Genomic DNA, 13,045 nt, shown 5'->3' on the forward strand with positions numbered 1-13,045 from the left:
TGCCCCACTCCCTGTCGCACCATGTGCCAATAGTGCCTCCCAGTCTTTGAGAGGACAACAAACACACCCTCCACCCCCTACACACACTGTCAAAAACCCCCTTAGACACACGCTAAATTTTCTAAGCCTCAGAATTTATCTGGTGATGATATTGGCTCTGCCACCTAAGAAATGGTTTGAGAAGATCAAGTATGCTACGGCTCTTTATAAACTTATCTACAAAATGACATCCTAACATGCATACACACAAGCAGCCTGCCAGTTGAGAGGCAGGATCGCAGGTGGGATCTATTGCAGTTTTGTCTCTCTAGTCAAGTACTAGACTATGTGACAGCTACTTATTCTGAAAATAAGTGGGAAATTTGGGTTCTTAAGTGTTGCGGCAGATAAAAACCACATCACAGTGTGAATTTTAGAGCGAAAGCAGATGGCAAATACATGGGCTATCGTAGCAGAGGAGCGGGGTGGCACCTCCAAAGTAGTTTCAAAGAATCTGGTTTAGGATGTCGCCAAAACCAACCCGGAATGAAAATGACACTCCTCTTAGTGAGCAAGTGATAAAATGACAGCGGGGATTATTTCTGGGATCAAGATTAGAAAGTAACACAGAAGAGGATGCTGTCCCCTCTTACACACAGGGGTGATTTTCAAAATGCCACACTTTGGAGATCGGCTCTTCAGATTTTTGAGTGACGCTTACGGAAGGGAATCTTAGGGGCTGGGCCAGACTGCTGCATACAACCAAAGCCCAGAATGGAGACTGGGACAGGGATTCTCACCATTCAGTGTGCCTAAGGACCACCCAAGTGCCTGTTAAGAAGGAAAGGTAGCTTGCCCTGCCGGGATTCCGATTCCGTCCACCAGGGATCTGCACTTTTAAACAAGCTCCTGGGCTGATTCTGACACGGGGGCGGCAGACTGCTCTGGGAGACGCGTGGATGCCTCTCCAGAGAACTCTCCGGGAGCAGGCTCTGTCCTCAACTCTCCCCATGGAACACTCTTGCTCTCATTTTATGGCCTTCATGACTCAGAATTTAGGTAAAGGCATTTCTCCAGCCCTTAGGACTGGTTGGTTTTTTGGGTTATGAAAATTGCCTGTTTTTACTCTTTATCTCTGCTCCCTCTCCCTCTGTACACACATTGTGTAAATAAGAAGCTAATTTTATTTTGCTGATCAAATTTCTCCTTTATCATTCACTTTCACGTGAGGAGCAGGAAATGCTGACTGGACGGAAAGTTCTGACCTCTCCCTTTAAGGCCGAAAGCCTCAGGTATTAGCAGAGAAGTGAAGGAGGCCACAGAGGGCTGGGATGGGGGGCAGGTAGGTAGGGGTAGGTAGAGCAGGGGAACAAAACTGAAAGCACATTCCCCCTCTAGGTCATAGGCTATTGGAAAGCTCCGGGAAATGGACCACGAGGGTTCCCCCTGGGCTGGAGACAGGGTGCTGGCACACACAGGTTGTAACTGCATAGTTTTCCCACACATACTTACATACAAATAGCTAGAGCCAACACTGTGTTTTTATTGTCTCCCTCGACTCTGCTTATTATTCAACTTTGCTGCATTCCTCTAAAATTCCATTCATTTTAAAAACAGTAGACTGATAATGTAAAGTCCCTAAATTTCTAGGTGAAGTGAGATCTTTTATCCTTCGCTTCTCTGGTTTTGCAGAATACCATTTTCACAGTACTCTTGCAAGAGGAAAGACTATCAGAAAAAGAAAAATGAAGGGTAGTAAAGTCAAAAGCGTATCATACCAAAGCTTTTGGTAAGAAAATATTTATGTCCACAGGCACACACCACACCCTTTCTGAGAAGATATTACTGGTCTAGAAGCTGGGTGAGCATATCCCAAAATATACTTCACAAAAAGAACAGTTACCCTCCCAAAATAGGCCCTATAATTAAGTAAAGTCTTTTCAAGTGGATTGTCCTATATCACAACTTGACATATGTTGCTTTAATCTCCCTGCTTCAGCAAATGTAGCCATATTGGGCTACACAAGCTCTCAACGACTCACATTTAAACCAGATTGTGGTGTCACGATCAAACTGATGCAAATAAACAGCCCTGTGTACCAAAATACTCCATCTTAATCATCTATAATGAGATCTTTCTCCTCTCTAAGCACATTTTCATCACACCACACTCAAAAGGAAGGACCAGCCCAGACTGAAATACCATTTCATCTCAGAGGTCATCTAAAGACCAACACATCTGAAGAAGCTGGGGCTGAAATTTAAAATGCAAGACAATGTCTTTTGTGTGGATGCTGGGATCATGTTGTGTGAGTCTCATCTTCATCTTTAGTTGACCATCATTCAGTATAAGCCCTCAGAGACCTATGTGTCTGAAGTCATTTAGGTCATTTGTTGCTTAGAGTCAGAGGTGATAGAGGAGATAGCCTCTTAGTAGCCCTTCCCGTCCTATGATTCTTTGAACTAATTTATGTTTTCTAATTATATATTTACATATAATTAAATGTTAAGATATTTAAATTTTTACATCTTCAAAATAATGAGTGCTTTAGACATTTACACTTTTTTTTATTACTTCTAATATCCGAGTTTCTTGGCCTTGGCACTACTGACATTTTTGGCTGGATCTTTCTGCACGTGTGCGTGAGTGTGTTGCGTGCACGCATGTGCACGTGTGTTGCTGTTCTGTGCACTGTGGGACACTGAGCAGCATCCCTGGCCTCCACCCACTAGATGCAACTAGCACACGCCCTCCCTCCTCCAGCTGCAACCACCAAAAATGGCTTCAGACATTAACAAATGTCCTTTGAGAGGGTAAAACTGACCCCACTTGGGAACCACTGATCTCTACCTCTATTTATATATTTATATATCTCCCCCTGGTGTGGCCAGGAAAAAAGAAATCTAGGTTTTTCAAGGCACCCACAAGTTTTAGTTTTAAGTATTTCAATCTTCCTGTGACTCGTAATGAAGAATCAGGATTTGTGACACACTACAACACTACTACTCCTGAAGATTTATGAACAGCACCACTGCTGTCTCAAACCAAGGGTTCCAGGACCTGGCTTCATTTCGGTCAAGAGGATGGATGTGCGGCCACCCGGGCTCTTGGACTGCTACCCTCCCTCTTGAGGAGCTCCTTTCTTAGAAGACTGTTCTAAAAATCCTACGTGATCCATTACCAGGCACTTCGTACTGATTATGAAGGAGGAGGATTAGCATCATCCACAGAAGCAATGCACCCAACTGTGCTCCGTCTGGGTCAGACCGACCTCTGGGGCAGAGCTTCTCGTGCTGGGCTGCGTGCACAAGAGGAGCATGGGAAAGTGGGGAAGGATGAGAAAATAACGTCAGAGGGCAGAGTCCAAGAAGGGGAGGGGCGAAGTTCAGGCCAGAGAAGAAAAGGTGAATGAGGAAGGAGAGTGTCTCAAACATCTGGAGGGCTGGCATGTGAGAAAGTGAGCTGACTTACTTAGAAAGGGACTAAAAGCAGTCGGTGATTCAATAAACATTTACCAGGTACCTTCCGTGTGCCAGGTGCTATCCTGTCCTGTGGACAGTATATTAAGGACTAGATTCCTTTCCTTTCCTCCCACCCTCTCTCCTCCTCTCCTTTCCATTCCTCTTTCTTTTTAACAAGTTGAGCTAATTTCCAGTTCTTTAATTGCTCACTTTTTCCACTTTAAAAATTAAGGTTAAATTAACGTACAGCAAAATCACCTTTTCTAGTGTACAGTTGGGTTAAGTATTCAGAAAAGCACACATTTGCATAAACACCATCACAATTACGATATAGAAGAATTTGATCACTTCCCCCCCAAAAAATTTCCCTGTGGTCCTTAATTGTTTTTCTAATTGAAGCAAGGTGCCTTGTGTAATCTGAATTCCCCTGTCAGGGATTCTGTAGAAGGTACTGTTTTTTTGGCGAGCAGAAGTTTGGGCCAGACAACCTTTGAGGCCATGTTCATCTCTTTGATGCCATGAAACTGGAGCATAGTCACCTGCAGACATCTGACCTTAAGCATCAGCCTGTCTGCAGTGATGTAGTTGATTCTCCCCAACTGCAGGTAAAGGCCCCAAATTCTTTTAGTCAAAGCTCAAAAAGTTCAGTACGATAATTAGATCTCTGTGAAGGCTACATAATAGACACAGACAAAAAATCAAATCAAATTAAAAAAAAAGGCTTGGAAATGAAAGCCTAAACATGATAATTCAGATCCAAACCAAGGGTATCATTTATCCCAACCTTTCTTTTTCTTCTTATTAATGTAGCTTGAAATAACATTAACTCTGAAAAAACTAACAAAGCTCAAACAAGGAGATCTCGTTTGGTTGTGAAGGTGGCAGGAAGGGAAGTTAAATTAGCCAAGCTGGTCTAAGAATGGTCACTAGGGTTAGAGAAGAAAGGAAATATCAGGGCTTCCCACAGCTCATTATGCGGCTAGTGTTGGAGGAGGGAACATGGTGAACAGCCGGGAGGCCCTGTGATGTCACGCAGGTGTGACCGACCCACCCCAGCAGCCCTCCTGCTGGAAGATACACACCTCTTGGTGGCTTGACCTCACTGGCAAATGTCCAGTCCCCAAACAAGGCTGCTCTGTTATCAAGAATGACTGCTTCACTGAGCAACTACTATGCTCCAGCACTACCTTGCTCATTTTATTCTCACAACAACCCTATGAGGGAGGTAATATTCTAAGTGTCATTTTACAGAAGAGGAAAATGAGTTTCCTCTTTTTCCCCCCTCAGGAAGATGAAACCAATTTATAAATTATCTCAGCCCTCACTAATAATAATAAAAAAACCTGCATAATGAAATAAACCAGACACTATGTTTACAAAATATTTGAATTTTCAGCCCTTTAAATTAATTGAAGACAAGAGAACAATGGGAAAATATCTAAAATTGAACTCCTAACATCATCCCCCCAAACCAATTTCTTTTTCCTTTTATTTTGTTAACACTTTCCCTTCTCCCCTGCTCAGAGAGGTTACCTAACAACCAGTAGATGCTGAACTTAAACCCAGGTCTCCTGGCCCCTAAGACCCCAAGACTGTTCCCCTTTACTGCTGCCAGCTAGCAAGGTCTGAGTGGCTGCTGAATAGACTGTTCTTGGTCTCCCACGCCCCTTTACAGCAGACTGTGGGCTGGCTCCCAGCATGCAGGATTCTTAACTTCCTTTAATTTCTCCTTCTCCAAGCTGCCTGTTTCTCTCTCATTTCAACCGTAACAGGCCATAAGGATCTCTCTGCTTTGGAGACTTCATTTTTTTTGGTCTGCAAGTTCATTACTCTTACTTACATTCTGTGGCTGGCTTAGAACATAAACTGTCAAGGGCATTCTCCACCCTGCATTCAGAAGCTTTCCTACATCTACACTCACTAAATTTTAGAAAACCCTATGTTGCTTAATAACATCAGCAATAACAAGGAAAAATGTCACACTGTCAGAAAACACCAATTCAATGCCACATTTAATTACAAAATTCTGTTCTAGGTTTAGTGCAAATTTAAAAGATGCATAGAACAAGGCAATAGCTTCCCTTCACGAGCACCCTTTGACAACAAAAGATATTAGAAACAAATGCAGCAACACTTACCAAAATTTCCGCCAACTATCACAAACTTTATATACACCACATGTCTTCTAAAACAGCAGCGGGACTGGTCCTGAAAACAGAACCACAACAAAAGAAAACACATCATTAAACAGAAGTAATTTAATACATATTGTGCTCCTCTTCTGGAAACGGCAACCTCTTCCTCTGTTTTGGGCACCCATCGATGTACCAAACTCCACCTCCAGTTTCCTTTTTGTTTTTCACAGGAAGATGAAACCAATTTACAAATTATCTCAGCACTCACTAATAAAAAATAAGTTAAAAAATGGACAATGAAATTAGACCACAAACTGCCTCCAAATATTTGAATTTTAAGCCCTTTAAAATAACTGAAGACAAGAGAACAATGGAAAAATATTTAAAATTGAACTCATAACATTTCCCCCCCCAAACCAATTCCTCTTCTTTTTTTTTTTTCCAATAATATCCTCCCCTCTTCCCTGCTAGCTGTGAGACCCTAGGCAATTTTCCTAACTGTTCTTTGCTAGATTTCATTTTATTATCTGTGAAATAGGGATTATTGTACTGACCTCACAGGGTTGCTATGAGGATTAAATGATATCATATAAACGACACAGATAGGCTTAAAACAGCATCTGGCACACAGTAAGCGCTCAATAAACCTGTGCCATTAGCATCATTCTCCTAGTCCCCCAGGCTTGAAACCGAACATGGCCTCCCTCACCGCCACTGCAAACCATGGCCCAAACCCGCCGTGGGAGTCTCACAGCTTCTCTCGGTTCTCATCATTACACTCCATCTGGTCGCATCCCGCCTGGCACACACAGGTCTCCCGTTTATTCCCTCCTCATCCAACTCTCGTGGCTCTACAAGGCGTCCTTCCTAAACACACTTACAGCCTGTCCTTCCTCAAAAGAAACACCTTTCACCACCTCCCGTCACCCGCACATTTATATGTGAAATCACATTAGGCTGGGATTCAAGCTCAACTTGGCTTTATTTCCGCATCGTCCCATCAGATGCTGTAGTGTCTAGTCCCCTGTCTTGCCTGAGTGCCTGCTGCCCATACCTGCCGGGAGGAGGCCTCACCATTCCCTCAGGCAAGGGCTCTTACCTTTCTATGCTGTGGCAGTCAAGACACATGTTCTCAGAGTAATGTTTTCCAATGCTTGGAATTAACACATGAAAGCACAGGGTTCAAAAAAAAAAAGCAAAGTATATATATATATATTTTTAAGCAAAGTATATTGACCTATAGTTATCAAAATATTTAAAATTGTGATGGGCTTATTTCAATATTTAAATAATTTCTAGCAAAACCCTAATAACTACTGTAATTTTAAAGTACTGTTAGGCATAAATGATATTTCAAGATATCTATAACTATAATATAAAAATATTCATAATTTCAATTGCAGACAAACAGCTAACGGTACTTTCATAATAGAAGGTGATGTTTTATTTCAGTTAAGGGTTAATGAAAAGGACAAGATAATTTTTTTCCCCATCCAAGTTCACAGACCCCTGAATTCCACCCATGGTCCTCAGGTCAAGGGCCCAAGCTTTCTTCACTCTCATTGCCTTTTCTACCCTGATGGTCTCAATCTGGTATTATCTTACCCCTCTTTCTCTCTTTTTAAAAATTATATTTTATTTTATATGTATATTTTAAGTAAATGTACTTACTACACCCTAATCTTTAAGTTGTAAGCCTTTAAAGGGAAGGGGAGAGATTCTCTTTTTCCCCATTTTTTTATTCCTTCTGCAACTATTAATAATAATGTCTTCCCTGATAGCAGGCATAGCAGGCAGGCATTCACCAGGATTGTTAGAATTAATCAGTGAGTAATAGTGCAATCTTGCTTGCCCTACACGAGCTCAGCGAATAAATAATATTATCTCATCTCTCTTTGGCAGCTTATGAGGTCCTAAATATGTAGGTGGGACACCTAAACATTCTATTTTTAGATTATAAATTACAGAAGTCGGGCAACAAAATGTTCTCTACTTCTCTTTAGAGAATGAAAGCTCAGTCCATGCTGCTGAGTGACAGATCTCCCAGGAACAGGCCAGCTGCTCATTCTGTCCACACGTGGGTGCCTGTGTGGTGCAGGCACAATTCCTGCCTTCCTGGGGCTTCAAGTTTAGCAGCTTTCCCTAGCTAGTCCAGAGCCCTTACAAAGACAAAGAACAGCCCGTGATTTCCTAAACACAGGCACTGTGGTGACCCACGCTGGCAAGGCCAGAAGAATTGCTCTGCCCTTGACCAGAGACCAGAGAAGCTCCTCCAGCTTCCGATCAGTCTCACAGACGTGAGCCAGAGCCTTTGTGGTGGGTGGGAACTCCATCTCCCCTCCAAGTACCTCCTGAGATATACTGCCCCTGCACATGAGGTAGGGGCGGCAACTAGCAAAGTGACCATCTAAGGCAGGGCGACCCCACACCTGGCCACATATTTTACTCTGAGCCCACCAAGTCTGTGACAGCTCAGCCTCAGGACAGACACTGTCCTTAGGTCTTAGCGTTTTTCCTGAGTAGCTGCAGCTCAGAATGCCTGTGTGTCTTCTGTTGAGAAAAACAAAACCAACAAACAAAAATAACAGAAGAGTTCTTCCTTTTCAAATGAAGAGAGCATGATGATTTTCTCCACTGAAAACCACTTATAAGGGCATTGCGACCATTTGCTTTGGCAGAAATTCACCATTGGCAGCATTTTTCACAGTCAACCTCATGTCCAGTGACTCTTAAGACAAATGGGGGTGTACTCTCCCTCCCCAGTAGCTAAGACTGATGAGATGGCCTCTCAGAGAACAAAGGCTGGACTTGGCAAACTCTTTTTATACTTTAAGGACATTTAAATCCATCTCATTTGAATTTGTTCTTTTTGAGACACACTAGATATAGGGTATTAATTACTAAGAAAAATAGCTGAATGATAAAGAGACTGGCATGACTGTTTTATCTTCTGTCTCAACAATTACAATATCTACATCATCATAAACGAGTTAATATTTCTATGGGTGCTCCCACACAACATGTAGCACTGAATGTCCTTCTTGCTTCTAATATATGTCACAGACTATTGTGTGGTTCCTGGTTTAAAGGTAAAATTCTCATTATACACTGGAAACAAGTATCTCTAATCCAGTTCTCATCTGCCTGGGGTCATTCTCTCTTTCTTCTTCCCAACAGATCCCCCATATTTCTTCACCCACAGTGCCCCACGGGCAGGTGACCACACCCTCAGCTATGGGTTGGGGAACTGAATGGTCCAAGCCTTTGCAGTGTGTCAGCTGGCAACATTTGCATCACCTGGGAGCTTCTTAGAAATGCCAGCTCTGAGGCCCCATGCAAACTGATCAAATCGGAATATATTTTACAAGATTCTCCAGGTGATCTGTGTGCACACTATGGCTTGAGAAGCACTGATCCAATAGAAACCCATTCCTATTGCCAATGATTAGTTTACGAATAGGCATATGGCCCAATTGAAGCCAATGCGATGTGAAGAATGTTTTTCTGGGAGCTTCTGCTAACTCTGGAAGTCTGTGGCATCTCTGGATTTCGAATAAATATCATATTGTTTAGGAGTCCTTGAGTTGGGTTTTCAATCACCTGCAGCTGGAAAACACCCTGACTAATCAGTCCCCATTAAAGCATTATAAAGGGAACAGAATGTCAAGGCTCTGGGCTCAGGCACAGGCTAGACAAGGTAGTGCATCCAGAGACCAGAGCAACAGTTCAGAGACTCCTTTGGATCCAGGAACGGACACAGTAGTATTTCCAATCCTGACAACCATGGTTCATTCGCACACTTACAAATGCTTTCTAAATTAGTCGGTCTAAATGATCAACTAGAGGAAATGCTGAACACTTTCCAAATGACTGTAACCAGAGTGGTCAACAGTTGCCCTCCCCAGAAGCCATAAGGATGTCATTTCCTGCAAAGACAATGGGAGACTAATTGCTCAGCCTCAGACTCTTCACAGGGAAGACAACCTGTGACATGTAATTACTGAAGGGTAAAAAAGGAAAAGCTTGAGGCTCTCAGAATCTGTTTCTGGATCTGCTCCAGTTACTTGGGGAAAAGGAAGGAAAAAAAAAAAAAAAAAAAGAGCCAGCTGGTCTGGGGAAGGATTTGAGGGGTTGGCAGCCTAGGCCGGCACCCTGACTGGTTTTTACATATCACTGGTACATATTAAAAACCTTTCTGAGGAAAACAAATAGACCAGTTATTACACAAAACCATATATGGCTTTGGTGTATTCTGCTTCACACACAGGAGTGACGCAGTCAAGGAGAACTGCATGTCTAAATGGACATTATCTCTTTGGTGTGTCTTAACTTCTTAGCCACAAGAGGATATTCTGGGGGTTGGGTTTGTTGTACTGGCTTGATGGAGAGTGTTTTGTATCAAGGAGCAGCTCCCCAAAGGATGTTCCCAGGTTCTGTCTCCTCATAACTCTTTTTCTCTCAAACCTTTTTGGCTCTCTCTTTCCTGGTACCTTATACCTTTTCATGGTCCCAACTATAATCCCATGTGATGAGTTTCAAACTACATCTCTAGATCTATCACCCATCTTCCCAGTTTCTCTGCTGCTGCCTACACAGAAAGTGTCTCAAGGGTGGGGACTACGTTTTGGTCACTGTTATTTTCCCAACACTTAGCACAGTGGCTGGCACTGAGTGTGAAATGTTTGTTGAATGAATAAATGAAAGCTCTTGCCATCATCTACTGACTGGCCTCTGACACTGGCCTCTCCTTTTCCACCCTATTGACACATACGAGGTCTCTGGATTACAGTACTGCTCAAGTTGCTCCTAGAATATCTCACCTGGGAAGCCCTGTGCTTTCCAGGGGAGAAACTGGGTCCATCGAGGCCAAGAGACTTGTCCAAGATCTTACCATTAGAGGGTGGCATAGACAGGATTTTAACTCAAGACCCAGTGCTCTGGCTACCAGGTCACTGACCAGTTCAAAAACCTTTAAAAGTTTTTCAGTAGAACCTAGGTGAGGGCCTGATATGTAGTAGGTACTCAACAAATACTTGTTGAGTGACCGATCAAATAAATTAATGGGGCTCATGCATATACCAATGTGTTTTAGTGTTTCTTAAAGTGGAAGCCTCCTCAAAAGAAAGACAATGCCCCTGCATACAAAACGGAGAGGAGCAGCTCTCTCCTCCACAATCAGGGGAGCAGCTGGAACACCAGACCTCTTTCCCTGCGGTGCCTCCCAGGAAGCTCAGGGCTTGGCGACAAAGCTGCTAGAAAAACAAACGTTTTACAGTCAAACTTTTCAGCTTTGCACTCGAAGCCACCCACCATCATTCCAAACCCACCTCATCAGGCATCTCTTTCATTTCTTCATTTCTTCCTCCTCCCTTCACACCCAGCCTTACCAGAGCACTTGCTATTTTCGGCACTTATCCCTTCTCTGGGCCCTCACCTGTCCTGTTTCTCCCCTGCTATGTGCTTTCATCTCTACCTGCAAGAACAGAGAACCAACCTGTCCCTCAAGCCAACTCTAACATAAATCCCTCCCTCAAGCGCTTGCCCAATTTCTGCCACCAGAATTAATCTCACTCTATTTGTACCTCTACTGTACAACTTACTGCACTATCTGCTTCAAGGGAAATAGCTCTTTGAGGGCAAAAACCTAGTCTAAATGTATCTTCAAACCACTGACACCTTGGCTGGCCCAATGCCTTGCACAGTGGAGATACTTCTAGTCATTAGTTGCATTCAAAGAGACTTATCCTTTTTTGTTCACCTCTGTGACCAAATTATGTAAGTTTTGTAATTAGGATTCTAAGTCTTCCTCTAGCCTGTGTGGGTTGATGACACAGCCAACACACATTTGCAGAGCCCACTTGCTAAGGAACAGCTGTGTGAATGTTTGTTGAGTCTTATTTTCAAAAGCAGAGAATGGGGAGAGGGGCAGGGAGGGTGACTTCCCCCTCCCCTCTGTAGCTCTCCCGTGGCTACGGCTGTCCTGTGCAGCAGGAGGTAAAAGCTGGGCAGCTTGTGCACAAAAATAAAAATAGATTCAAAATACAGTATAGTCCTGAATCCTTCCATGCTGCAACATTCTCTGCAAGCCCAAAGTCAATTGCCTGAAAAAATAAAGAGTTCCAAATGGTGGGATAATACATTAAACAAGCAAGCATACAAACAAAGCCTGATGGCCAGGGCGGAGGATGGGAACCAGAAAATACAGAGTTAGTTCCCTAGGAAACCGAGCCTCCTTTTGGACTGACTGTGGCCTTCTCTCGTCACTGGGTGCGGGGCTGGGGAAGGTAGGAGGGATGCTCTGAGAAGGCTTCGCTGACCCATCTGCTTCCCTGCCTGCAGGGGCCCGGGTCCTTCTGGTTTCACTCCAATAAGTCGGGCAGACTCAAGTAAGGTCATGGTTGTTGTTTTGTTATTTGCTGGAATGGGAGTAGAGAACAGTAAGAGAAGAGGAGGAGGAGAGATGGAGAGAAAAAGAGATGAGCACAAGAGTGCTCAGCCAGCAGAAAGCATTATTGACCACAGAATGAGAGGGCAGGAAGGTCAGACTACAAAAAGCTGGCTGATCCTCTCTCATCAGCTATTGGCAGGACAAGAGGGAATCAGAGGCTCACTGTTGAGCAAGGCACCACAAGACCAGTGAAGAGCTTATCCTGGGCTACCCTAGAGGCTGGGTGTAGGGCTCCCAGCATCCATGGCTCTCAAGTTGGACTAGAGAGATACAGATTTTGGGCTCATTGGCACAAATGGGTGGACTGAGTCATGCAAGTGGCTGGGGCGTGGGGGTAGGGCTTTAGCTCCCCCTCCCCAGTCTCTATCAACCCCCAAGCAACAGCAGTAGCAGTACTGAGATACTGTCATATTATTAGTAGTATATTTAAACCTTAAGGCTGAGGAATCCAGTTTATTTGGGGAAGAAATAAATGAAATAAATGCCACTGGAATAATTAATTGACTGTCAAGAGGAAAAAGAAGATGCTGCTTCTAAAAGACTCATGAGAATGAAGTATATATTTATAATAATCATGTCTTTCTTTTCTATCTGGTAATGAGTTCCTGTCAGGTGATCACATCACTTATGTATCAGGTAAAAAAGAAAACAAAAACTCTGATTTTGTGGTGTATTTGAATCATTTCTGACTTGCCTTTTTAAATTGAGCTATTTCTAGGGCTCTGCAATCCACAGTCTGAACAGAAACAATGCTTTTCTCTGCTGCAAGTGCAGCTGCTGACAAGTCCCCTAGCTCGCTTCCAACCAGATTACCACTCCCAAGACCCTCCACACAGACATTGTGGAGTGACTCTGGGGAAGGCCCGTGAAATGCACACAGCATCCATCACAATGCTGCCAAGATCAAGGTTAACTGTGAGGTGTGCAGAGACCTCTGAGTGTGAGCTGGCTACAATATTTGAGGCCCAGAATTGTGAGGCTGAATGGAATGTTAAAGAATATCTAGTCTCATAGTTTTTAA

General features: G+C 43.4%; 1 protein-coding gene across 3 annotated transcripts in view; it reads right to left on the minus strand.

The window, feature by feature from the left end:
• FYN (FYN proto-oncogene, Src family tyrosine kinase) overlaps positions 1-13,045 on the minus strand; it is a 195,689-nt gene that overhangs the window by 107,174 nt on the left and 75,470 nt on the right. For all 3 annotated transcript variants that reach the window (XM_045544197.1, XM_045544200.1, XM_045544199.1), the window contains exon 3: positions 5,580-5,649. The gene's annotated coding sequence lies outside the window, so the exon portion shown is untranslated. The remainder of the gene's footprint in view (positions 1-5,579; positions 5,650-13,045) is intronic.

This window comes from Lemur catta, chromosome 2 (genome assembly GCF_020740605.2).
Source record: "Lemur catta isolate mLemCat1 chromosome 2, mLemCat1.pri, whole genome shotgun sequence".
Classification (NCBI taxonomy): Eukaryota; Metazoa; Chordata; class Mammalia; order Primates; family Lemuridae; genus Lemur; species Lemur catta.